Source organism: Pogona vitticeps, chromosome 2 (assembly GCF_051106095.1).
Source record: "Pogona vitticeps strain Pit_001003342236 chromosome 2, PviZW2.1, whole genome shotgun sequence".
NCBI classification, from domain to species: Eukaryota; Metazoa; Chordata; class Lepidosauria; order Squamata; family Agamidae; genus Pogona; species Pogona vitticeps.
Window position 1 is genome coordinate 159,578,897 of NC_135784.1, and position 26,408 is coordinate 159,605,304.

General features: G+C 40.9%; 1 protein-coding gene across 3 annotated transcripts in view; it reads left to right on the plus strand.

Annotated features, from left to right (window-relative positions):
- The first annotated feature begins 5,370 nt into the window (after window positions 1–5,370).
- The window catches only part of IKZF4 (IKAROS family zinc finger 4), a 102,284-nt gene continuing 81,246 nt past the window's right edge, over window positions 5,371–26,408 (plus strand). The window contains exon 1 of one of the 3 annotated variants that reach the window (XM_020782749.3): window positions 5,371–5,509. The gene's annotated coding sequence lies outside the window, so the exon portion shown is untranslated. The remainder of the gene's footprint in view (window positions 5,510–26,408) is intronic. The other 2 variants (XM_020782740.3, XM_072990985.2) reach the window with 2 other exon arrangements.

Consider the following 26,408-nt stretch of genomic DNA (forward strand, 5'->3'; position numbering starts at 1 on the left):
TTTCTGCCATGCATAAAGGGTCCAGGACTCACTGCAGTACAGGAGTGTACTGAGGACACAGGCTCCATAGGCCTGGATCTTGGTATATGCTGTCAGCTTCTTATTAAGCCATACTCGCTTTGTGAGTCTAGAGAACATGGTAGCTGCTTTGCCAATGCGTTTATCCAACTCAACATCTAGAGAGAGGGTGTCAGAGATGGTTGAGCCAAGGTACACAAAGTCATGAACAACCTCCAATTCTTTTCTAGAAATGGTAATAGGGGGAGGTGAGTCCACGCCCTGGCTCATGACTAGTGTTTTCTTCAGGCTGATTGTTAGTCCAAAGTCCTTGGCAGGCCTTACTAAAGTGATTTATGAGTTGTTGGAGGTCTTCAGCAGAATGGGCAACAACAGCTGCATCATTGGTGAAGAGGAACTCCTGCATGCATTTCAGGATTACTTGATATGGTTGTTTTAAATCACTTATTTGAATATGAACGGGCATCCCCATTGTTGATCTGGTGGGGATATTTTAGTCTTCCATCTAGCTTACGGTGAGAAAGGAGGCAAGATAGAGACCCCTCTCACCCAAACACTATCCATTCCAACCAGGAAAGGGGAAAGAAGCAGAGGAACAGAGTTGGTTGGACCCAGAGAGACATTCCCGGCAGATTCTTCTAGAGGGGTTACGAGGGAGGAAGTTTCCCAGGATCTGGGGGAAATGGAAAGGCTCTGGGAACAGTTAGAAAAGGTGCAAATGAGATAAAGGGAGGGGGATCTGTCAAGAGAGGAGGAGAAAGGAAAGGTTGGTGAGAAGGTGGCTATAAAGGAGAGAAAAGTGAAGCAGAGGAGTTTAGTAGAAGTGGGAGAAAGTGAAAGTTGAAAGACAGAGAAGCCTTTACTCCCACCCCACCCCCGTGGCTGGGAATGGATTTGGTTAAAGAATACATGGGTACAGAAATGGGAAGGACTAATGGCACCGAAAGAAGCAGCTGAAAGGAGAAAGAGATCAGTTGTTGCTCAAGACCCTCATACTGGGAGAGAAGGAAGCTTGGGAGTGGGGCACAGGCTGAGAGAAGAGAGAGCCCGGGTAGAGAAAGATGAGAGAGAGCTAAATGGAGGGCCCAGCAAGTGGCAGAGAGGAGAGAATCTCAGGGACCTGGGACTTCTGCAAGCCAGGTGAATGATTGAACAAGACAGGGCGACTATCCAGAGTAGCAACCACACCCATTGCCAACATCATCTGGGCCGACACTGAGAGACTAAGACCAGCTTGACCAACCTGAGCCTTGGGATGTTTGTTATGAGAACCCATTTGTTGTTCACGAATGGAACCCTTTTCTCGCCCCGTTGGGTAAGGAGGAGATAAACAATATCAAGCTTTATGTAAATAGTTTTATTGAAAGTTCCCACAATAAGGTGCTATGCACCTTGAACCTGAATCCACACCTGAAGGGGTCCAATCTGTGCTGGAAGCTACAGCAAACGAACCTCCCCCCCCAAAAAAAAACCCATCACACTTACCCATGGGCTTGAGGTACTGTATTCTAAAATCCAGAGGGGGGGGGGAAATCTTTAGAACTGCTTAGGTGAATCAAATAAAAATGAGCTAGGCCAGCAGCAAAAATCTCTGTTTGAACCCAGAATTAGTTGAATAAAATCTCCTTATTGGGTGTTGGCAGGGATGGGTTGACATAGATGATGAAAGGACTGTGTTTCTCCTTGACATTTTTGGGAAAGGGTGAATGCTGCCAATTAGCACCAATGCATTAATCATATTGAAAGCAAGAATAACTGCACAAGTGAACGAAAGGGTGCTATGACACAATTTAAGGACAATAATGATTTTGTTCCCTGACCAGCCTTATTAGATGTGTAGTGTTTGATGTGCATCTTGCGTCTAGATCAAAGAGATTCTCAGAGCCAAAGGTAATTTGGATCATGTCAGCTCTGACTCTCTGTCCTATTTACATGTGAGATAACGGGCTTTAATTAGCTAATTCATCAGCTGTAAGCTCTAAAGAGGGCTACATTAGCACACGCAGAGTGAAAATCAAATTTAATGTGTTCCTCAGACAATGCTGCTAGCTTCAAAGAGAATTTTAAAACAAAATTAACTGGACAGGAAGTGAGAACTTAAAATTTATTATTCATCATAGATAACCCTATACAGTATGTGAATTTTTTAATACTTGTTACCCATCTTCACAACTAGGAACAAGGCACTCCTGTAAATTATGTTCCCCTTACTTGTATTTTACTAACGGGGGACTTATCTATAGCTGAAGTGGAAACCTGCATCTTGATTTTTCAGAAACGCTCCATAGCTTGTGCAGGAAGCTCCATTGATACTAAGAGTACATGAGGAAATTGTCAGTAAGAGTAATAAATATGCTGTTATGTATTCTCCATGGGTTCAATGAAGGGATGTGTGGGTGTCCACTCTGACTGTACCACAGTGTTAGATTGTAATCAGGGCTATTAGAGGTTATTTCACCTGCGACTCTTCATCCAAGCCATTTCCCCATCTCCAGAAAAGGATCAGCTTTTCCCACCCACTCACTTCCTGCTGTATATTAGAGGTCTGCTTTTCCACAGGGAGCTTCAGAACATCCATTTTCACTCAGGAAAGCTATGATTTTACGATTTATTTATTTAGAATTAAGCCCATATTATCAGTTTAGCTTTTATTTCCTAGTAAACATATTTCAGCTCAGGCAGCAACGTTAACAATCGCAAACATTCACAATTTAGAATAATTTCCTGGGGTTAACAATTAATTGCAGTAAAAACAACAAAGGGGTTTGTGACCATAAATATTCTCTCTATATTAATATGATATCAAGTTGCTTCTGTGTTATGGTGACCGTATAAATTAATTACTGTACTTCCAAAAGGTCCTACCATTAACAGCCTGGCTTAGGTCTTGCCAACTAAGGGCCATGGCTTCAGTTTTCGAGCCATTCCACCTCATGTTAGATCTTCTCTTCCTGCTACCTTCACCTTTTCCTATCATAATTGTCTTTTTCAGTGAGTCTTGTCTCCTGATACACTGGAAGTATTATGGTCTTGATTTTAGCTTCTAATGAGAATTTTTGCTTGATTTGATCTATAATCCACTTATTTGTCATCTTGGTGAGCCATCATATCTGTAAAACTCTCCTTCAGCACCACCTGCCAAATGAACTTTTTTTTTTTGCTGTCCGAGTCCTTCATTATTCGTCTTTCACATCCAGACTTCGTAATCAGGAATGCCACAATCTGATTGATCTCGACCACCTTCAGCAGCACATCCTAGTCTTAAGGATCTTTTCTAGTACTCTCATGGCTGAGAAAAGCTGAATAAGATTTTGATTTCTTAATTAATTTTGGATAGTGATTGAAATATGGTATAGAAAATCTGCGACAGTTTTGATTTCTTCATTGACCTCACTGACATTATGTAATTATTCTGTAGTCATTATTTTTGTCTTAATGTTCAACTGTAACTCCACACTTTCTTCTTTAACTATCCTCAGTAATAATGTAAGATCATTGCTGTTTTTATTGCCAAAAATGTTATTATCTACATGTCTAAAATTCTTGATGGTTTTCCTTCCAATTTTCACTCCTTTCATATGGATCTAATCCAGTTTTCTCTATATGTTCTGCATTTTAATTGAACGGGTAGCATTCACTCCTGTCTGATACCTTTGCCAACTGGAAACCATTCTGTTTCTCCATATTGTTTTGACAGTAGCCTCTTGTCTGGAATGCAGGTTATGCCACACTAATTTATCTTAATACAACCCATGGCTTTTCCTGCTCTACAAAACCAAAGGCTTTATTGTAATGTATTTGTAAATTGAAATTAATATTCTTCTGAAATGCCACCATGTTTTTAATTAGCCAATGTATATTTACTATATGATCTGTAACCCTGCTTCCTTTCCTAAATCCAACTTCAGTATCTGGTATTTCTCACTCCTCCCAAGTATCGGTTGTAAAATCTTAAGCATGGCTTACACAAGCAGATCTGTAACTGCATAATATTTTATGGGCTACCACCTGCTTTACAAGATGCATGAAATCGAAGATACCATGTGTGTTTCATTTTGGACTCTAGTCCACAAAAGTTTATGCCATATGCTGCAAATGAGAAGCTGCATTATTTTTTCTTTCTAACGATTATGAAGCTTAGAGCAAAACTCCAGCGGATGGGGTGGAGGTAGGTGAGGCCATGTCTCTGCTAAACTAAAAGCCATGCTGCCTGAATCCTGGGAGTCCTGACTCTGCTATAGCAGCGGAGGAAAAGGTTTGGTCGTCTAGAGATATTCTGGACTGAGAAATTCGAGCGGCGCTAGCCAACACAGCCTATGGGCAAACGTTTATCGAAGTTGTAATCTAAAACATCTGGAGAATCAAAGGTTCTCTATCCCGGAGCTACAAAAACGATCGTTAATCTTTTAAGATGATCTCAGACTCTTAGCGGTAAAAGCTAAGTGATATAAGTGGGTCCCGTATCCAAGGAAAAATGATTTGAAATGGAAAATAGTGTAAGTCATGAAGAACGCGACTGTGTTGTTGTCGCAGAACGTGACTCGAACTCGCCGCCTAAGTCAAAAGACAAGCAGCGCCTTGTTGCAAACACTGTTGGGCAGAACTATTCAGACGTGCGCCGGACATCTGTCTGTGATTGTTGTCGAGTAAGAGGCAGCCTCCTTATGGGTCTCTTTGATTTGAGAAATTGCTGATGTTATAGCAGATTTTTTTTTTCTGTGGACGCGATTTTTACAGTTTGCACTCTTATTAACATTTGGAAAAATAGAAAATGCGGGTCGATGTTAGACTACTGACTGCAATATATTGCCCATACTTCGCATACTGGTTGACTGACAAAGGTAACTAATTTATTAGGAGGAATATCAACCACCATCACCGTCCCCATCCAGATCTGATTGCTCTAGTATTTGGCTCCAAGGAACGCCCCGTCCATTCTCCGACGGGCGATCTTCTCGACGTTCAGCCTGCTGCCCTGCCTTCTCGAGCCCCTCAGAACTGGAGATAGCTGATGCTTCTTAAGGCACTAATCGATACACTAGGCATTCGGACGGTTCCTGCCATTCAAGCGCCTCGGTGGTGGATCGGCTTCTCCTCCGCCTTCAACTCTTCTTTTATCAGGTCTCCATCGACTCGCTCGGTGCTCTTCCTGTCGCACTGCTTTGTAGCGGAACGAGTCTCTTGGCGTGTGCTCGATGTACTCCGTGCTCGTCCTCACCCACCCCTGACGAAATGATGCCCTGGGCGCTTTCTCTGACCACTCGAGCCTCTCGACGCTCTTCTCCCCGTGCCTGTCTCCTAGCAGAGGGACCGGAAGTGGCTCGGGGAGGGGAGGGGGGCTCGGTCCCTCCTCAGGTGAAGGCGCTGCTGATGGAGCCGCCGTTGCGGAGCCATTGAGCCCCCCTCCAGAGCCCCCCAGCCCCCTCCCAGCGGCTGGGCCGGGGGGCCCTCCCCTCGGCGAGAGTGCTGGGTTTGGAGCCCCCCAACTCAGGTGAGTGGGGGCGGGAGAGGGACGGGGTGTACGGGGGCCGGGAAGGGACAACCGAGTAAATGGGGAGCTGGAATTGGGGAGTCCGCTAGTGGCAGCCCAGGCAAGGAAGGGTGGGAGGCTTCCTCTGGGGAGGGGGCTCGGAGGGGGGGCGAAGGATGGAGGGCATCGGGACTGGGGTGCAATGGGGGTGGGTAGAGATCAAGTGTGGTGCCTGCTCGGAGTAGCCGCTCTCGCCAGAGGTGGTGACTGCAGACCAGCCGCCTACGAGGAAACTTGGGCTGTGTCTTGGGGGAGCCGCTGGAGGGGCTGCCGGCCGCTCTTTGGGGGAGCAGGCGAAGAGTTGGAGGCTTCGGGGCTGTGTGGGGCAGTGGGAAGAGTAGCCGTTCCGGGGAGGGGTGGGGGTGGTTGTGGTTGTGGTTGGAGAAGCTGCCTCTTAACACGGCCACCTCTTCTAAAACTCCAGTACCGTTGTTTAGAGAAGGTTTCGGTAGCCAAACGGCTTGGAGATTTGCTAGGTAATGAGAGGACAGGTGATACGTTCCGGTTGCCTTAATAGGTTAACAGCAGCAGGTGCTTGAATTTCTTGCTGTGCCCGGTGCGTCGGATTATGCCCTGCCTTAGGGATTTGAATCCTGTCCTTTAGAACTGGGGCTTTAGCCTCTTGGTAGAGCAATGCAATTTTTTTTCTCTCCAGGGATGTGTTTCTGGCTGTAAATTCCTCACCTTTCCTTCTGATGCCCTCACATGCCGCCTTTTATCCTCATGGGTATGTTTGCCTTTAAGGGATGAAATTTGGGAAAGCTTTCTTTGTTGCAACGAACCCTGTGACTGGTGCCCCGTAGGCATCAGTCACCAAAGGCGGAGGACGGGTGGGTAGAATTGGAAACATCCTCATGACTAGTTTTTCAGAAATGAAAATAGCTAGACTAAAGCTTACCTCCATAATTTGATGATTTGAGGTACTTTTAAAAGGAGAGAAACATCTCTGCTTACCATAAACTTTGTTAGCAGCCTGGTTATTGTAAATTCCATTTCTTGCTGTCTTTTATTTGTTAAAAATAAGATTTCCATTTGAACAACAATATTAGTTTCTTTTTTTCCTGTGTGTACATGACAAAAATAACAAGTATTGATATAAGGAATAAAAATCACTTTAAAAGCCACTACTTTCTTGCTTGGACAAGTAGAAACTTCATTTTCATTATTTTGCTTTTTAAATTTCTTCAATGTTAATTCACTGAGATTTTCATTTTAAGGAATATTTTTCTTTATTCAAACTACACATATTAGAGGAAGAAACAATTGTGTGCATTCTGGTCCGGGGCAGAAACTGAATTTTATGAGTAGAAATCAAGATTATGACAGCACAAAGTAATGGTCAGGTTTCCTTTCTGTACATTTGACTGCTCTGGCATTACACAAACAGACAAAGAAGTTATCTGGTTGGAGGCAATGGAAGGATACGCAACAGACCTGTATCGCAAACCATGATATTCCTAAGTATGACACAGGCAGGCAGGATTTTTGGCATCATTTTCAATGCAGTCTTAGCAGAGAGAAGTGGCTGCTCTGATTTTCCTGGCTGGCATTTGAATCATTAGCCTTAATTTTATATTGAAGCTATTTTGTTGGCTAGTATATTTGAATAAAATGGCTTGGGCTTGAAGTTGTGGTGTTGTTATGTGCCTCCAAGTTGGAAGTAACTTAGAATACAAGAACACAATTTCCAACCAATGTAATTTCATGACACTGATAATTTTGTTTTTGTTTTTTGTTGGTTTTCTTTTTGGTGGGGTGGGATGGGGTATGAAATGTTCAAGGAGTACATTCCCCACTGAATGTCTTTGGCTGAGTGGAAATTTGAACTGAGGTGTCCGAAGTGTCTGACATTCTATCCACCACACCACATTATGCTGTCTCAGAAGTTGTCTAAATATTAGTTATTGGATCCTGACCAGTGGTCTTAGATTCAAGTTGACTTTCAGTACCATGAATACAATAGTATGTACTCACAAAAAGCCAGATTTGCGGGAGCAGAATGTTCTTTCCAACTCTGTTGAGATGAATCTGATAAAAACAAGGCTTTATTCCTTCATCAGCATATGTTTCTTTTGACTAAACATGTATCAGACAGTCAAATCTTAGGAGAGTTTCAGGTTACGTAGCTTAGTGCATTTAAGTCATATGAGATGGTACCAGCTTTGTAGATAGGTTTTTAATCCTAAACCTGACTGTTAAGTTTCAAGATGAACTTCTGGACTGTCTTAATCAAATATTGTAAAGTGCAAGGATAGTGAGAAATTTGTGCCTTACAGGCCATGCTATTTTCTAATCCACTGTCATTCTTTTGTCTGAATTGGGGTAACATTCCTCTTGCCAGCTTCAAGACACTACTGCTTAATAACCTTCCTTCTGACAGTGTGTTGAGTAATCTTAACTGTTGTCTCTTTGAGTGTGAAAGGGGGGCAGCCCTTGTTACTACAATTTAAAAAAGTGTGGCTCTGTCCCAGCTTTACCATAAATTCTTGACATTCTTTCTTCTGGGTCTCATAGCCAGTCTTACACATATTTATTTTAAAGTGAACCCTACTGTGTGCTTACTCCCAATGCGGAAGCCTGAGATCATCACCAGAAAGCATGATAATGCTTTGCATTTATATAGCGCGTTGTAATTAATATGCTCTGTTATGTTAGTTAGAAGTGCGAGATGGTTATGTATTGTAAGTTAGGACATGATTAATATCAGTAAGGTTGAGAGACGTTGACATTCCTCAGATAACCTATAGTTCATGGTAGAGAGGAGACCAGAACCAAAGATGTCCTATTCATAGCTCAGTTTCCAGGCTGCTATGTTATACAGGCTCTCCAAGGAGTACTTCGTTGCTAACAACTACTTGAAACCATAATTGCTATTGTATACTAGGCTTATCTGAGGTAAAAGCTTTGTTTCTTATGAATGGTACTGATTATGTTTTGACAGGTTAAAATCTGTAATCATGATAAATAGATGGTGTGCTTTTGCTACTTAATGCTTGCCTTACAGGTATGTTGGGAACGTTAGGAGAAGCAGACAGTCTCTTGTGTTTCAGCTTTTTTGTTTGGAGTGACTTGGGCTCTGTCTTCTTCAACAACTGTCATCTCTCCTATTTCTTTTTGTGGTCTCCAGAACTCATTCTGAGAATCTGCCCCAAACTGTTGATACTAACCCACATGGTAAAAACTTACAGAGAACCATTTCCAATAGCAGCTCCATGGCTATAAATATCACTCTAATCCTTCCATATGAACCTGCCCGGCAACTGAGATCTAGCCAGAAGGGCCTCCTGAAAGAGCCATCCCTCAGGGAGATGAGAGGAAGGGCCTGTAGATGGAGGGCCTTTTTGGCAGCTGCCCCCCCGTCTTTGGAATGCCCTCCCAAACAACATCCGACTGGCGCCGACGTTACTGACATTTTGGCGCCAGTTTAAAACCTTCCTGTTCCAGAAATTTTTTAATTGAAGGTTTTAATTTTAATTAATAGAGTCATGGGTCTAGATTGCTTTTGTAGATTGTTGTGTTTTTATTTTTGCTTTCGTAGAATGGATGTGACTGTATTTGTTTTTAGTGTCTGTTTTTAACTGAACTGTTTTAATTGATGTTGGAGGCCACCTGGAGACTCTTGCAGAGTGTGGGCAGCATACAAGTCAAACAAACAAACAAACAAACAAACAAACAAACAAACAAACAAACAAACACATCCATTAAAACCTTACTGAGCCATGAGGGCTGTGCAGCAACTTTCCTTCTTAGGCTAGCTTTCTATAGTGTGAATGAGTTAATTTAATCCATATCTTGCCTTTCTCCCTTACAGGACCAAAAACTCACTTTAACCTAAGATTTTGATAATGTCTTTTTCACACATTTGGGCAACATTTAATTTACAGGGATTTTGGGGTAGATTGAGTTAAAGTTAGATTCATGGTAGGTAACATCTGAAAACAGCATCCTTGAAATTAAGTGTTTTTTCCAAATGCATATACAATCTAAATGAACTTTTCATGATATGTGCTTAGTCTAAAATCCTGGCAGTTTTTGCCAAAAAGTGGTTTTGTATCTGGAATAGCACCCAGGAATTGCTTTCTACCTTCACTTATCACATTCTGATGGTATTATTAATAGAGCATGCTTAGTTGATCTTAGAGCTAATAGAATGGAGGCAGCATATTGCACTCTTCTCAAAACATTTTCTTTTAGAGGTTTGCCATGTATGTTACCAAGTATCCTTAGAGAATTTGTGCCTCAGACCTTAGTCATTTGTGACTCCTGTTGTGAAATGAGAACACTAGGCCACAGATATTGGTGCATATTACTATTTGTAGCAAAAGGCAACTAGTAACTAGCATTCATGCCCCAAAAAGCTTTTGAGATTTATTTAGCAAGGGGAATGGCTTTGAGATTCTTTTAGCAAGTAGGGTGTAAAGGAATTACAGGGCCACAGGCCTTGATTCCTGGGCCTCTAGAAGATGGAGGTTATATGAGGTCATCTGCAGATAGAAAGGGAAAAAATTGCAGGGTGAGCTAAATGATAAGCAACCAAGAGACATTGGCTTATTTCTCCCTTATTTATGTGGACCATTTTGATTTGAAGTGCCTCTGTGTCCTTAGTAATTGGAGTCAAATTGTGTCTCTGTGCTGTGTGTTACAAGTGAGATACAGATCAACTCTGCCTTTTCTTGGTAGGTTGGTAAAAATGGAGCTGACTTGTTTGAATCTGTCAGTGGTTCCCAATCTTGGAGTCCCAGATGTTCTTGGACTACAACTCCCAGAAATCCTGGCTAGCACAGCTAGTGGTGGAGCCCTCTTAGAATTTTAGTCCAATAACATCTGAGCACCCAATGTTGGGAACCACAGGTCTAGGTGTATGCCAATGAGGTAAACCTTTTCTTGTCGACTTTTGCAGAAGAATTGTAAAAGGAATTGAATTTTTATTTTTATCTCAACAAGGTCATTGCTTTCTTGATTGGAGGGTAGTCAGACATTGATATCCAGCATGGTGTCCAAAACTTTTTATTAAGGGGCATTGCCAGTGGCTCTTGACCGGCTTTCTTTGTTTGAGATACCTGCATTGGTTCAAGTTGTGAACGTGGAATGTAAAGCTTGTAATATTTTTTTCAGTTCTCATAGCAAGATCATCTGTTACTAAATATATGCTTTGTGCAGCCCACTGATACTGTTATGTCACCAGGTTTGTTTAATTTGCATATGAGTAAAACAGTAATTCAGAAATGAAAAGTACATTTCCTCTGATTTTAGAAGTACATCAGGTGTTTTCTTCTGTTATGATGGTAGCTAACTACCATTTACAAAAAAATTTGTGTATTTGCTCTTATTTACCATATCTCCCCAAACACAAGACAGGGTCTTATATTAATTTTTGCTCCAAAAAATGCATTAGTTTTTATTTTAAGGGGATATTTTATTTTTTTAAATGTACAACAATTACATTTATTCAAATAGAGTCATGTCATCTTCTGGTTGCTGCACAGTGCTGGTGGGTGGGGTCTCACTGAACTGGGGCTTATTTTTGCGGTAGGGCTTATCTTACAAGCATCCTGAAAAATCATACTAGGGCTTATTTTCGGGGAAACAGGGTAAGAGTATCCTGTTGCATTATACAATTATGGAAGTGTTCCCTACACTCTGACAAGCCCCCGTTTCCTATTTTTCCAGTACTACAATCCTGTCTTGGTGAGGATTCAGTAGTTGTACTTACAATTGGGCAACCACAATCACAGAACCTTTTTGTGCTTCAGGAGATTACTATGCAGACTTCTTGGACACATGACACAGAACTGTTTGCCCACATTCCCTGGAATGGAAAATCTCGGAAGCCGAAGTTTCTTTCCCAGGATTGCTTCTATATATACTTCTCATGTCCATCCCCACTGCACTTTTATGTAGGAATCCCCATAGGAAATACCCTCTAGTTGTGTTGTTATATAGACCTTCAGATTCCAGTGTCTGAAACTGTTCGGTTTCTTGCTGAATTCCCATCATTATATATACTGGCACAAAGAAGCTTCTGTGAAGACTCTTGCATCCTTGTTTTCTGGCTACTTCCAACTCTCCCATGGCCCCTAGTAAATACGTTGTTCTTTTGGTGTTTTGCTTTTTCTATGACACAGACTTTGGCTGAAAATACCATGGGAAACGAGGAAGGTGGTGAGCAGTCTGTTCTCCCTTTCTGTCCCCACCTTTCTGGGAACTAGGAATTGCTGTGCAGAGTTCCTCATCAAGTTTTGGAGCGAAGTGCTGAGAGAGGGCTGTATATGAGAGAGACAGGAGGAGAGAGACTGGATACAGAGTACCTTCCTACATGAATGTTCAGAATAATGCTGGCATGTGCACCTCTGGCAGTTGTCCACATGCCAATTAAAAATAATTATTGTTAGCATTATCCTCATCCCTTTTAATTTCTTACAAAGGGACTAGAATCTGTTGTCATATATGCTTAGTCTTTGGGAAGGAAAAGATCCCTGGTGGAAAGCTGTGGAGAGAATGCATATGTAAATTTTTTTCCTAAAGAACAAAATTAAAGTGCATTAGCTTGCAAAGATGGGCCTAAGGGAGGCATCTAGTGTTCTGCTGGAATGAACATGCAAGAACTGCTAAATGGAAATTTTAAATACTTTTGTTATTAATGCTTGAGTGTGGAAAATATATAGTTGTAAAACATTCTGACGTGCCAATGAAGGGCCAGATAGCCTGTCTGGATTACAGCAGAAATATATAGTGAATGGGGGAGTGGGTGGGCTGTAGCTGTACTGTGCATACCATGTTTATAGTAGCCAATGTGGAAACATTAAATGCTTAAAACCTGGCTAGGATCTACCTGTACTGTAATTTCTGATTAATATGGTCATGATCAGATAATTTCTAGTAAACAAATCCTGCCTTATAAGATCAGTCTTCTACTCAGGTTGGTAAATTAACTTTAAAACCATAAAACGGGCTAAAAAAACCAATCCGTTGTTTATTTTAAATATTATAAGTCACCTTGGATCAATATTACAAGCCACCTTGGATCTGTCAGGAGAATAGCGCCACATAAATAAATAAATAAATAAATAAATAAATAAATAAATAAACAAACAAACAAATAAACAAATAAACAAATAAATAACTAACTAAATAAATAAATGAATAAATAAATAAATAAATAAATAAATAAATAAATAAATAAATCCTGTTGCTGTTCTTTACACCATGAGGCTTAGAAATATTTCTCATTAAAAACTGAACCATGGCCCATGGTTTATGGGGAGGGGTGAGGGAGCAGTGCCTGCATGATGCCTACTCTTACCCTAACAGCATCCTCCTGTGTAAATGTGATGCTGAAGAATTCTAGAAACCAAACCATGACACATGAAAAAGAATTTCCAGCAGCATCTGTGTTAGTGTAAGAATAGCCTGACATCCTCTAGATCTATGGTTTCCAACCTTGGTCCGCAGATGGTCTTGGACTAAAATTCTCAGATGCCTTCACCACTAGCTGCGCTGGCCAGGATTCTGGGAATTGCAGTCCAAGAGCGCCTGGGGACCCAAGGTTTGGAAGCAGTGCTCCGGACTACAACTTTTAGTTGCACATCTTGCTTGTTATCATCCCTATTAGCAGGTCATTTGATAAGCTGGTGAGTAGCGATGGGTACTGCAGTCTCATACATCTGGGGGCTCCCGTTTTGGGATGCTTGATCTCTGGAAAATCAAGCACTCCTTCAGTGGCAAATGTGACAAGATTTACTAATGTGCCTCAAAGCGTTACATTAGTACACATGGAAGAGGAACGGCGGCAGTGGTGTCACGCTGTGCAGGCTTTTCTTTTCTGACCGCTTTTTCTCTGGCTTGCCTGTTTGCAAAGGCTTCCGATCTTTGCGAAGTTTTTCTGCACAACAGCCAGAAGACATTTAGTGTCAGCACTCAGCAAGCTCACGGGAAACATGTTTTTCTTCCTTAATAGCTACATTAGCTTTTTGTTTGTTTGTTTACAAACAAATACAAATGGTTTTCTTCCAGACTTTTTTTCTGAAATGTATTTGACAACCCACACAGGCACACATTACACAAACAACCCTGCTCCTCCTGAAGGGTTAGTTCATCCGACGAACTTCTTTTTGCAGCCTGGAATGGAAAACAAGTCTTCACAGAGGAAAATAAACTGCCATCGCCGCTGCTCATGGAAACAATGTGTTGGGGAAAGCAGCAAAGCCTTTTCAGAGCTTGCCAAGGCTTCTCTCAATGGAGACTTGAAGGTGTTAATTATTGGCTCAGGGTGCCAGCAATTCTTAGATCCTGGGTCCGACCGAAGTCCGTGATCATCCCCTCTTCAGGGAAAACCCTGGTTGGGAACATATGACTGCCCACTGGATATTAATGGGATCTTAGCAGGAACATATGTAGACAGTTCTGTTTTTACCTAGCTTGCCCTTCTTGTTTTCGTTTTGCATCTCTCTAGCTGATATGATACAAGCTAGGTTTCAGAAGGGCCACTTCTCTTCTTTCCTCTTCTCCATGCGCACAATTTAAAGTCCCTTCTGCTCATCTCTTGCCATTGATCTCTTTATTCCTTTGTTTTCTTCAGTTCTGTTTGTTCTTCCTTCTTGCTAAGCTCAAAATAGTCTGGTTGTGAGGAGATGCTATAATGAGGTGGCTTAAATCAAAGACTCTGAGGCATGGAGGGGTTCACCCAGTTCTACTAGCAGCAGCCATATGACCCATTGGTAATCTCCATAGTACCCACTAATAATTTTGTTTTTTGAGAGGCGCTTACAGTCGATGTACCTCTTTGTCTTTTGTGATGGCCTGTGTGTTATGTATCAGTGTCTGTCATGAAGGCAGACCTGTGTGCCAGTTCTGCGGTTTAGTTTAAAAAAATTAATAAATCTCTGCCAGAGAGGTAGCTGATACATTACACTTTGGGGATAACCTTCACAATTAATTGCTCAGTCATGAGTGCAGCGCTGGAGGAGATATGATGGGAAATCAACCTGTGGAGGATACCTTACTTATAGTGGGCTTAAATGAAAGTTTTCGGTTTCTAACTATAAATAAGCAGATATCTGCTCCTTTAATAAAAAGCTGGTGTCTAGTATAGGAGAGAATGTCAGTTTTCTTTATATACAAACAGCTCATAACCTTCCATTTGGAATTATAAATATCAAATAACTATTTTTGCTCTGCTCATGAAACAGTCTAAGATTTGCACCTTACTGTTGTATGATGGCTGGGTTTGCAAAAGGTCTGACTCATTTTGTATATGTAGGCATCCTTCGGTATCAAGAGACTATGGTAATGTGCTCTGAATAGAGGTCTTGGAAAAGCGTCTAGTGTGGCTGAGAAGGCCAATTTGAGAGTGCCAATCCCTTCCACAAATACAATCTGTCCCCGTCTAGCTCCCTGATTTTGCTGGTTTCGGGACTGCCTCTTTGTCTCGGTCTGCTGGACAAAGCTCTCTTCAAATTGGGAGAGGCCATGACCGCCTGCCTCCAGGCTGAACACTCAGATGTCAAATTTCCCATCTGTTGAGGTCCATTCCTAAGGCCTTCAGATCCCACTTGCAGATATCCTAGTATCACAGCTGTGGTCTCCCTCTGGGATGCTTTCCCTGCACTAATTCTCCATACAGGAGATCTTTTGGAATCCAACCAATGGAAATATGAAATTATGCATATAAATAGGATGTGCAGAATGTATAAGTCCTTCTAATACTTAAAATAATAATACTTACTTACCATCAAGCTTATGCAACTTATGGCAACTTTTTCCAAGGTTTTCTGGGTATAGAGAACTTGGAAATGGTTTACCATTCCCTTCTTCTGGGGGCATCTTGGGACTATGCAGCTTGCCCAGGACCACACAGGTTGGCTGTTCTCCTACAAGGCAGAGTGGAGAATTAAACTCCCCACTCAGGTGCATCTCATTGAGCTATCCAGGTTTTTAATGATAATAATCATATGATGTCAAATTAATTCTAACTTAGAGTGACCCTTTTCAGGGCTTTCTCATGGAGAGTACTCTGTACAGTAATGCTTTACCATTCCCTTCTTCTGGTGGCACCCTGAGACTGTGCAGCTTCTCCAAGTTCACACAGGCTGGCTCTTCTGGGATGGACAGTGAAGAACTGAACTTCCCGTCCTGAGCTATTCAGCCAGCTCTTCAGCTTTCCACCAGGCATTTAATTTGTGTAGAAAATTGCAGCCAAAGTGCCTTGCTTTCAACTGTACATTGCAACTATTGGTTCTACTTGTTTATAATCTTTGTTAGTTCCTAGAAAGAAACTCAACATGAAATCTACCTTGAAAAATAGGGACTGTCTTGAATTTTTTTTATCATGATTTCCACATTGCTTTCTTCCTTCTTTCTGTCATCTATTCAAGCCCTTGGATCACAGTTGTCCTGTGTGTCCTGATTCTTAGATCATGGTGGTGCAGAAAAATGTCCAAATTGTGATTCTTATGGTTCAAGATAAAATTGTGAAACTGTGACTGCCTTTTATTTCATAATTATTTCAAAACTCACCCATCACAGTTTTATAACCTGTATTCTAGGACCCTGCAGATTTTACTGTGTTGGACTTTTTGCTTTTCTTTATGATTGAGATACATTTGTCTTAGGTTGAAAATACACACCACTGCTTTATATCAGTATGAATTAGAAATCCCTGGTAAGCCATATTTTAATGGTTGCAAAGATGCCCAGGAATCCGGAAGAAAAGTTGGGGGATAATACAGTACTTAAATGATATGGCTGCGAACCAACAGTTGCAATTTTCTTTAAGGTTTTTCCCTCTTTGGAAGAGTAATGTTTTTCTCAGTATTATGATATTTTTCAGGAGGAAAGAATAGACTGCACCAGAAATTGATACAGTGTTGCCACGTTGGACGATTACCCTGGTAGACGATGAAATTGCTTCACGATGAGGTTTTTGTGATCGCTATTGCGATCGCAAAACAATGTTTCAGTGGGGAAAATCCGCTTCACAACAATCGGTTCCCTGCTTCGGGAACTGATTTTTCAATTCACGATGATCAAAAACAGCTGATCGTCGGGCTTTCAAAATGGCTGCCCGCTCTTTTCCGGACCTATTTCCGGAAGGCAGCAATAGAAAATGGCTTCCCCTGTGGAGAATCTTCGCTGGACAATGAGGTATTTTGCCCATTGGAACGCATTGAACCGGTTTTCAATGCATTTCAATGGTTTTTTTCCTTTCGCTTGACAACAATATCGCTTAACAGTGATTTTAACGGAACGGATTAATGTCGTCAAGCGGGGCACCACTGTATTTCTGTAGGACTGCTGAATCAAAACAGCATACATATCCTAAACATTGGTGCCAGCATTTCTGTTTAGAATTTCAGGATAGTGCATTTGGCATTGTGTTGACAGAGCTGTTTGTATGGTCTATGTCAGTGGTTCTTAACGTGGGCGATAATGCCCCCCAGGGGGCGATTTCATTTTTCAGGGGGGCAGTAGAACGAAAAGGGGCGGTGTGGGGGCGCTGGAGCAGAAGGGGGGCAGTAGGGGGGCGTTAAGATGGCTGCAGCCTTTTTACAGTGTGCATGAATATATATTTTCCTCCAATCTTAATTTAGTTTCAGAGTTTTTGTCTTGAAATTTTTAGTTCCTGCATTGCGGTTTGTTTTTATGCCCTTTTTATATTTCTTTTTGCGTCTTAAAATTTGCTTACAACTAAATAATTAAATGTTACTTTTTGGGAGCATTTCATTTTCTTGGAATTGAATTTTGTTTTCAGAGATCATTGGATTTAAGTGTCTTTAAATAAACAAACAAACAAACAAACAAACAAACAAACAAACAAACAAACAAATAAGATATCATCACCGTGGGGGGCGATGATAACTTCTTCAATGGCTCAAGGGGGTGTTTCTTTCAAAAAGGTTAAGAACCACTGGTCTATATGATACACTGGCATGTCGACAGTGGTCTGCAAGAAGAACCCTGGTGTAGAGCAGAGCTGCTCTGAAGTGTGGAACTTCTGGTCACTAGAAATATATTCTGAGTCTTTAGCATAGATTGCATGAACATCTTTTGTGTTTCTGCACTTGTGGATAAAGACAGAAGGATGATGACCCAAGATGGGACCTTTTTTGGTTGCAGTATCTCCTTTTTGGAAAGCCCACCCTAAGGATTCCATCTTGTTACAGACTCAGTGTTTGCTAGGCAAATAATCTGTTTATTTGCCTAAGTCATTTAGTTAGTGGTCCAAAAGCTTACTCTGTTTTCCTTAGCCCTACTGGTAGCTGATTATTTGCCTAGCAAACACACACACACACACACACACACACACAGAGTCTATAAGAAGATAGAATCTTTAGGGTGGGCTTATGCTGTTTCTACTGCACTGTTCAAATGTTTCATTTTCTTGTAATTATATAGACTGTCTCACTGCTCTGCAAACCTGTTAAGATTTCAGGTTTATATTTGATGTGGTAAATCTAGATGACTGAATGAAAAACAGATCCTAATTCTCCTGATTTTCCTATTTTTTTCTGATTTTCCTGAATTTTTCTGAATTGAAAAAGTATTGAGTCATATTGTGCCTTTATAAATATCAGTAAATACTGGAATTTTTATTCCTGCCCACTGCTCAAGAATTCTATATGATATTCTCAGAGTTCAGCTTTAGGAAGGTATCATATAAAGCCTACATTACACAATATTCCACATTGTGTGTATGTGTTTATGAAATCAACATTTGGGTATGGTAATGAGTGTATATATGAGTATCAACAAGCTGAAAATTCATTGTAGACAGTAATGACATACTGTCAAAAGTGGTCCCACTGCCTAGGTGAGTGTAGATCAGTCTCTTCTGGAGCTCATAGTTTTTATTTATTTATTTGCTTATTTATTTTATTTATTTGACAGCACTCTGCAAGAAATGCTGTTCTTCTATGTTATTATTGATGGTTTTGATTGTATCCCTTTGCAAAATTGTTTTTTTCTAAGCCACACTGATCACAGAGCAACATAAACCAATTTGGACAAATAAAGACCACTCAGTTTTTTCCTTTTCACCATGGAGGCTTACAGACTCTCTCTCATAACTTAAAACTGTAATACAGTACTAGACATAGTCAGTTGCTTACTATCCAACATTCACTACTCATCAGCAGGCACGCTAGATGTTAATAATGTGTGTTGCCATTCTATTTTCCAAGTAAGGCTGAGTAATTTGTATGGAGTGTCCGGTAGTCATGTGGTTCAGTAAGGAGAGTATATACAAAAACTTGAAAATGTCTCCCCAATGACTTTATTTAAGTTACACTTGGAGCATCATCTTCAAGATGGACCAACTTGGGCTCACTAAACAGTGGCTGAGAGAGACTGATAGGCTTGTAGAATTGGATTGTAAGCCACATTGTTTGATACTGACAGGCAGTCCTGTGAGTGCATGCAAGAACTCCTGCTATGGCACTGCTTGCTCAGTATGCAGCGGTCACTACAGTATTCTGTTTCAGTTTGATTGCCATGTGCTATTTTTTGCAGCAAGTTTTCATTCAAGTGCTCTTGGTCACACGGCTGAGTCAAAACTGGAGGATTGTGGCCCCTTTTGATGGGAATAGGATTGCTTAGAGCATTGCCATGCCACTCTTCTGCTTGTATTCCATGTTGATTTCTGGTGTGTATTCATACAGTATTTCAGATTTGTGTGCCTCACTGCTTTAAAAAATACACTTTTTTGGGTAATCCCGGGTTGCTGCAGGTATACAGCCGTCGATGTGCTTTCAGTTCTGAGGCAGTATCTTGTCTTGTGACATTGTGTTCTTTCCATTCTCATCTTCCCTTCTCAGCAGGAAATAAAGCTGGGCTGTAAAGGGTAGGTTCAGGATGTCATCTTGTATGGAGAAACCGAATCTACTGAAGGAGAAGTAATCTGCATTCACCTGGTGGCTTTTGCGCTTATTAATCTGAAATAATATGTAAAAGTCCTACTGGATTTCTTTTCACTTTACAGTTGCTGCTTTCCCTTTAAAAAAACAAAACAATTTTTTAAAAAAAACTGCTGATCTATCTATCTTTGCAAAAAGATGCTCATAAACAGCATCAGGCAGAGGTTGTGTGATGTGCGTGTGTATATATATAAAATAATTGGGCTACTTCTGAAGGTTTTACTCCCTAAGTTTTGTCACTTGGGGGAAAGAAAGCCCTTATTTCAAAAGTGAAAGGAACTTCAAGGGCTTCTGAAGCCACTGTGCTCTACTTTTAGTGTGCTAATGTTCTTAATTCTCAGCCTAGAGGGGATTCTAGACACTGGCCCTGTTTCAGTCTAGCAGTATGTGAAATCTTCAGACTTCCCTATATGCAAGGCTTGAATCCCAGAGTACTATAGATTTTGCTCTCCCTGAAAATGTGGTGGAGTAGATGATGAGGATGGTGACGATAAAGTTCTACAAAGCACAGGAACACACAGAGACTTCAAAAAAGGCAAAATTTGATCTGGCTTCCATTTACAGTGTTCACTTGCTCACCACATTTTGCAATAGCAAAACACTATATATATTTCCTAATATAAGATGTTTTCTACCTTACAGAGTCCAAGCAACAATACTGATTTTCAAGACAATGCTACTTTTTACTAAAGCGAAGGACTGGTTTGGATTTATAGACGTAAATGTGAAATAAAAGAACAATGATTTTCCTAATAGGGTTGCCTAAGCCAAGATAGTATTTCCCTCCAAATGTAGTTATTTCTACTCTAGGCCCAGTAGGGAACAGTGAGCAGGAAGAAAGGATACAGGAAAGGATGTTCCTGGTACACAGCAACTTTCCAGAATAGTTATTATTCCTGATATAAGAGATCTTTATCATGAAGTCTTGTCAGTCTCCTAGTTATTGAAAGTATAACTTCATCATGTTGCTTGCCAGTGTTTGTTGTGTCTCAATTGAGCCTTGAGCCTGTTGTCAAAATGATTAAACCTACCTTTTAAAGTCACTGAAGTTATAAATATTTGTGATGCATTCCTTTATATGTTTGTTTTTGTTCATGTGTTGCTGGTTCTTAAAGTGCTTGCTCATGTACTGTACTTATTCAGTTACCTCTGCCCCATACTGTAATAAAAGTGTAATTTGTCTTTTACACTAAAATATACACTATGTGTCAGTTTGTGACTGACCTTTGCAGCAGCATATTTATGAAATTTGGCGTGCAGGTGGGGTTGCAGTTTTTCTCTTAACCTGTTTGTGTCTTAGCTGCTATGCACAGCTCTGTGTAATGTCTTGAACAGAGATGTAGGAAGTAGATATAAGATGTATTGGGTGAGGCTAGCTAATTTTGCTACAAAAGTTACCTTTGGAATATACTCGGAAATACTGTACTTTTGTTAAGCACAGCACGTCATGTTTAGAGAACCAGGAAGTACTTCTGATGGCTATGGAAGCCGGTTAGTTTCCAGTAACCACTTTCAGTTAAGAATGAACAGTAGATTTTCCCCTACAGGTGCTTTCATCTAGTCTGGAATGTTTACATAGCATATTTTATTCTTGCAGCTACATAACGACAGTGAAAACAGCACAAAGGTGTGTATCTGCATTTCACCAAAGATGAATTTGGTGGCTCTGATCCTTCCTGGAAGGGAGAAGGTGGTGCTGGGAGACTCCCAACATCCTGGCTATTGGCCCGTCGGGTCCCTCGGGGTTTTTTCTTCTCCCCAGTGATGTTTAATATCTATATGAAATTATTGGAGAAAGTGTCCAAAGTTTTGGATGACACCCAACTCTGTCTCTCCTTTCCATCTAAATCCAAGAAGCTGTTTTGGCTGTAGATCAGTATCTGCTTTCAGTCATGGACTGGATGTGGGTGAATAAACTGAAGCCTAATCCAGACAAAACAGATATGTTCCTGGTCAGTTCGAAGGCAGAGAAAGGAGCAGAGATGTAGCCTGTGCTGGATAGGGTTACACTCCCTCTGAAAACATAGATGTGTAACGTGTGTGTGCTCCTGGATTCATCTCTGAGCCTGGATGCCCAGATGTCTTCTGTAGCCAGGAGTGCCTTTCACAATTGAAACTAGTGTGCCAGCTGTGTCCATTCCTGGGCAGTTCTGGTCTGGCCACTGTGACACATGCCTTAGTACTCTGCTGGATTACTGTAGCGTGCTCTATGTAGGGCTGCCTTTCGAAAGTGTTCAGAAACTACAGTGGGTCCAAAAGGCTGCAGCCAGATTGCTTGCTGGGGCTGGTTACCTCACTCTGAGGCTATGTATAAAAGGATATTTGAACAATGTATTCGCGAAGGCTTTCACGGCCGGGATCTAATGGTTGTTGTGGGTTTTTCGGGCTTCTTGGCCGTGTTCTGAGGGTGGTTTTTCCTAACGTTTCGCCAGTCTCTGTGGCCGGCATCTTCAGAGGACAGCAAACTGTGCTCTTGTGTAGTTTGGCTAGTACCCCCTTTTTTGGTACTGACAAATGAACCCAATACAGTAAATAGTGCTTTTAAGACTATTTAAATGGGAATGAATGAAACATGGTAAACTTTCATTATAGGACACAGCTGCTGTCATATAATTCAGGAAACTGTATGGCTAGACCAAGGAATAAAAAGGAAGAGAATCTATTTAATTACATCCAAACTAATCTTTTCCTCTAGAATTAAAAAAAAAAGTTCACTCAGTTTTTAATAACCATCTAGATCAGCACATGTGCCTCAGCTGGCAAGCAGAGCCCTTTCTGCAGGCACGTGAGGTATAAGTCACCAGATTACTACTCACCCCCCCCCGCAGCCAAACCTGCAGCCGCGGTGCTGGTGATTTGACAGGCGGCGGGCCACGATCCGGAGTAGCTGGCGCTGGTGGTGGATGTGGAGTGGGGTCTCGAAGCACCTCCATGGCCTTCTGCCTCCACTTCCGGTTCCGCCACGGCCCGCCTCCCGCTTGTCCTTTCCCCCCCCCCCCCCCCCAAGTTTGGGCACTCAGTGTCACTGATCTATGTGATTACATTGTCAGTTTTATGCAGTCTAGTCTTTGAGGGAGTTTTGGACTAGATTTGTGTGTGTTAAAAATAAAAATAAATTGCAACACCAGCTGTACAGTGTGGGTGACTCTGCCTTTAATTAAGCGTTTTCTGTTATTGGGCCTATTTGTTTTATTGTATCTGTTGACAGCAGTTGGAGGATTGGTGGTGAATAAAGCATTAATAGTCCCTGGAGTAGCCTCACTTCTCCAAAATATCAAATTCCATTCCAATAGAGAGGAGAAATTTTAGTTAGTGGATTTCATTTATTCTTTTTTTCTTCCCTTTGACATTATTTTGCTATAAAAAACAGCAGTAAGAGGTGACTTTGGAAGTAATTAAGAGGTTGTACATCACTAATCCTCAAGTGTGATCAGTTGGGTGCAATGAGTAAAAATTTATGAAATATCTTGAAGTAAGGTAAGTGAAAAGCTGCAAATGGGATGTTTTAATTAACAATGCTGAGGATCATTGCTGGATGGAATTTTCTTTCAGTGAATGTAATACTGTTGTGCTACAACAAAAGGCATTGACCAGTAATGTATTGCTGTACTGTTTCTGTGGAACCTCCATACTAAAACAATTTCCCGCTAATTATGGAAAAATAATGCTTCGCTGTCACTAAATAGCTTTGGTGTAGAATCAACGTTTGCTCCAACATGGGTAATATGCTAGATCATTTATACAACCTTGTGGTTATACAACCATAAGAATAAAAAGAATCGGGACCTGTTGCAACTAGGATAGGAAAAAGGGCACAGTGTTGTGTTTTCAACTGGAATATTTGGGATGGTCTGGCTCATAACATCCTTCATGAATACACTATGTGAACAAGCATACAGGTGCACTCAAGTCAGTTGCACAGTGGGAGATACAGGCAGGTTGCTGGTTTCCTTTCCTTGCTCACTGATCTGGACTGAACTTTGGAGATTCTCCTAAATGCTATTTTCACTCATTCTCAATTTTGGGATGACATTACCTTTAAAGTGTCCTCTGTGGCAGTATGTGGAGCCAGCTGTTGTCCAATCACTAAGGCTAAGTGACAAGTAGAAGTGGGGAAGTTGGTAATGTTTAGCTTGTTGCCAGACCCCTGGCTGTCCTTTCAGCTAGAGATGGGAAGTTCTTAAAGAACTTTCCAGGTAGTATGTGATCCTGTTTGACTGCATTCTTAGTCTGTGTATTGGTTCTTATAGACCAATGTTTCCCAGTCTTGGGTAACCCAGGTGTTCTTGGACTGTAACTCCCGGATATCTTGACCAGCACATCTAGTGGTGAAAGCTTTTGGGAGTTGCAGTCTGGGTTGCCCAAGATTGGGAACCACTGTTATGAATTAAATAGATTTAATGGTCTTCCACAGTGTAAGAATATTTTGACTATTTGCTTTCAAATGTACTTCACTTAATAACTTCACAGTGTGCTATTAATCTCTATATCTCTACACATTTCACTCATGTGCCGTTTCTTTTTTCCTTTTAAATGCCTCATTTCAGAACTAAGTCCTTGTTTTATTTACACCTACACCTTTTGCCCTTTAAATGAGGAGAAGTTGTTTTTGCTAAGCAGGAGAACTCTTGGTCCATTTGTTGTGGACAAGGGGATTTGTAACTTCCTCCTGTATGTTTTTTACTTATAAACTAGTCTCTTGATTTAAAACAACTGAATCTCTTTCTCCTTTGTCCTGTGTCTTCATTTGCCATGAAGAATGGGTTGCATTTATTTGGTAACTATTCTAATATCCATCAATGCCCTCAGTCTTTATACATTGTCTCCCTTGGTGTTTCTCCCCTCCTTTTTATAATAGTAGTTTGCAAGTAAGGTAAAGGTAAAGTAAAGGTAAAGGTTCCCCTTGACAATTTTTGTCCAGTCGTGTTCCACTCTAGGGGGTGGTGCTCATCCCCGTTTCCAAGCCATAGAGCCAGCGTTTTGTCCAAAGACAATCTTCCGTGGTCAAATGGCCAGCGCGACTGAGACACGGAACGCTGTTACCTTCCCACCAAGGTGGTCCCTACTTGCATTTGCATGCTTTCGAACCGCTAGGTTGGCGGGAGCTGGGACAAGCGACAGGCGCTCACTCCGTTGCATGGATTCGATCTTACGACTGCTGGTCTTCTGACCCTGCAGCACAGGCCTCTGCGGTTTAGCCCGCAGCGCCACCACGTCCCTAACAGCAAGTAAGCTGTTATTATTAATCCACAGGTATGGCATATTGTGAACACTTAAAAACTAGGCAGAAGTGCTAATCCCTTGTTCTTTTTGTGTCCAGCAAATTCTACCTATATTCTGGCTTCAGGATCTAATTTGGCTCAGGAAATGATTACTCTTAATTGTTTTTCCCAATGAGTTCTTGTTTCTGAGCTTCCTAGCAGGCTTATAGTGTTAATTCAACATGTGAAATTTGTGGTGGTTCATACTCATTTTTATTTTTATTTTGAAGATGAAGTGTCATTGAGGGAGGCAGAAAGGCATTTGAATATATGACATTTTCATTAACTCCACAAGGGACTAAATACTGTAGCAGGATCTATACACTATGCCCCACTGTTGTTCAAGCAGGTCTGTAGAATAAGGCTATTTTTCAGCTGTTCAGTGGACAGTGTTCGTTTCCAGCAGGGTGGATAAAAATCAATAATTTTCTTTAAAATCAAATTGATTTAAATCATGATTTAAATTTTAAAACTGATTTTTTTAAAAAAAACCTGAAATCATGATTTAAATCAAATCCACCCTGATTTTCAGTCTCACTGTTCCAAAAACAAAGTAAGAAAACAACACACAACCCCCCACCAGTCGTTTCCATTGATAAAAAGAAGCCGAACTCTTGCATTTGGAGTGCAATATGGTGGTTGCACTATGTATACATGAGCATCAATTTTTCGTTCAGATACAACTGAACGAGTGACAGTAAAGAATCAGTTTGTTGAAAATGAATTGCAACAGACAGTTGTTACTGTACTTTGCCGTGGAAGGATTCAAAATTAGCAGTGGCCTGTGGCCACTTGTGTTCTAGACCAGTGAAGACTGAATCCAGTCTTCTTGCCTCATCAGATGTAAGACTGACAGCTGCTCCTTCCTTGCAACCTTTTGAAACAGTGTTGTGCTTCTGTTTTGTGAAGTAATATTATTTGACAGTCTTCCTCCTTGTATAGAAGGCAGCTGAACACAGACACAGTGCTAGAAAAACATGGTGAAAATTTACTGCGTTGTAAGCAACCAAAAAATATGTCCAGCCTTTTGTTTCCAATACAGCAGGGGAATAGATGTCAGCAATAGTTTTTCCTTTTCTGCCTTGCAGAGTGGTCATATCGACCAGATAGGCGGGATATAAATAGAATAAATAAATAAATAAATAAAAAATTGCCAAACCACAATTTAGGAAGACCTCCATTCCCAGATTATCACCTTGCTTCTGTATGGTACCCTGTTTTCCTGAAAATAAGACCTAACCTGAAAATAAGCCCTAGTATGATTTTTTTCAGGATGCTCATAATGTACCTAAGCCCTACCCCAAAAATAAGCCCCAGTTAAGTGAAATCCCATCCTCCACCATTGTGCAGCAACCAGAACAAGATGACATGACTCTATTTGAATAAATGTAGATTGCTGTACATGAAAAAAATAAAACATCCCCTGAAAATATGCCCTAATGCATTTTTGGAGCAAAAATTAATATAAGACCCTGCCTTGTTTTGGGGGAAACACGGTATAAGATTGCATATTCTTGATGAAGAGTTTATTTTTATTTATTTTTTTAAAAAATCAAACGGAAATAAACCATTTGGTTCTCCCCTTATTAAAAAGTAGTTCTTTGATAGCATCCACAAGTGAATTGATATTATGGCTCCAGTCTTGAAAATGTGTGCATCAATAAAATTGAAATGGTTAATTTTCTTAAA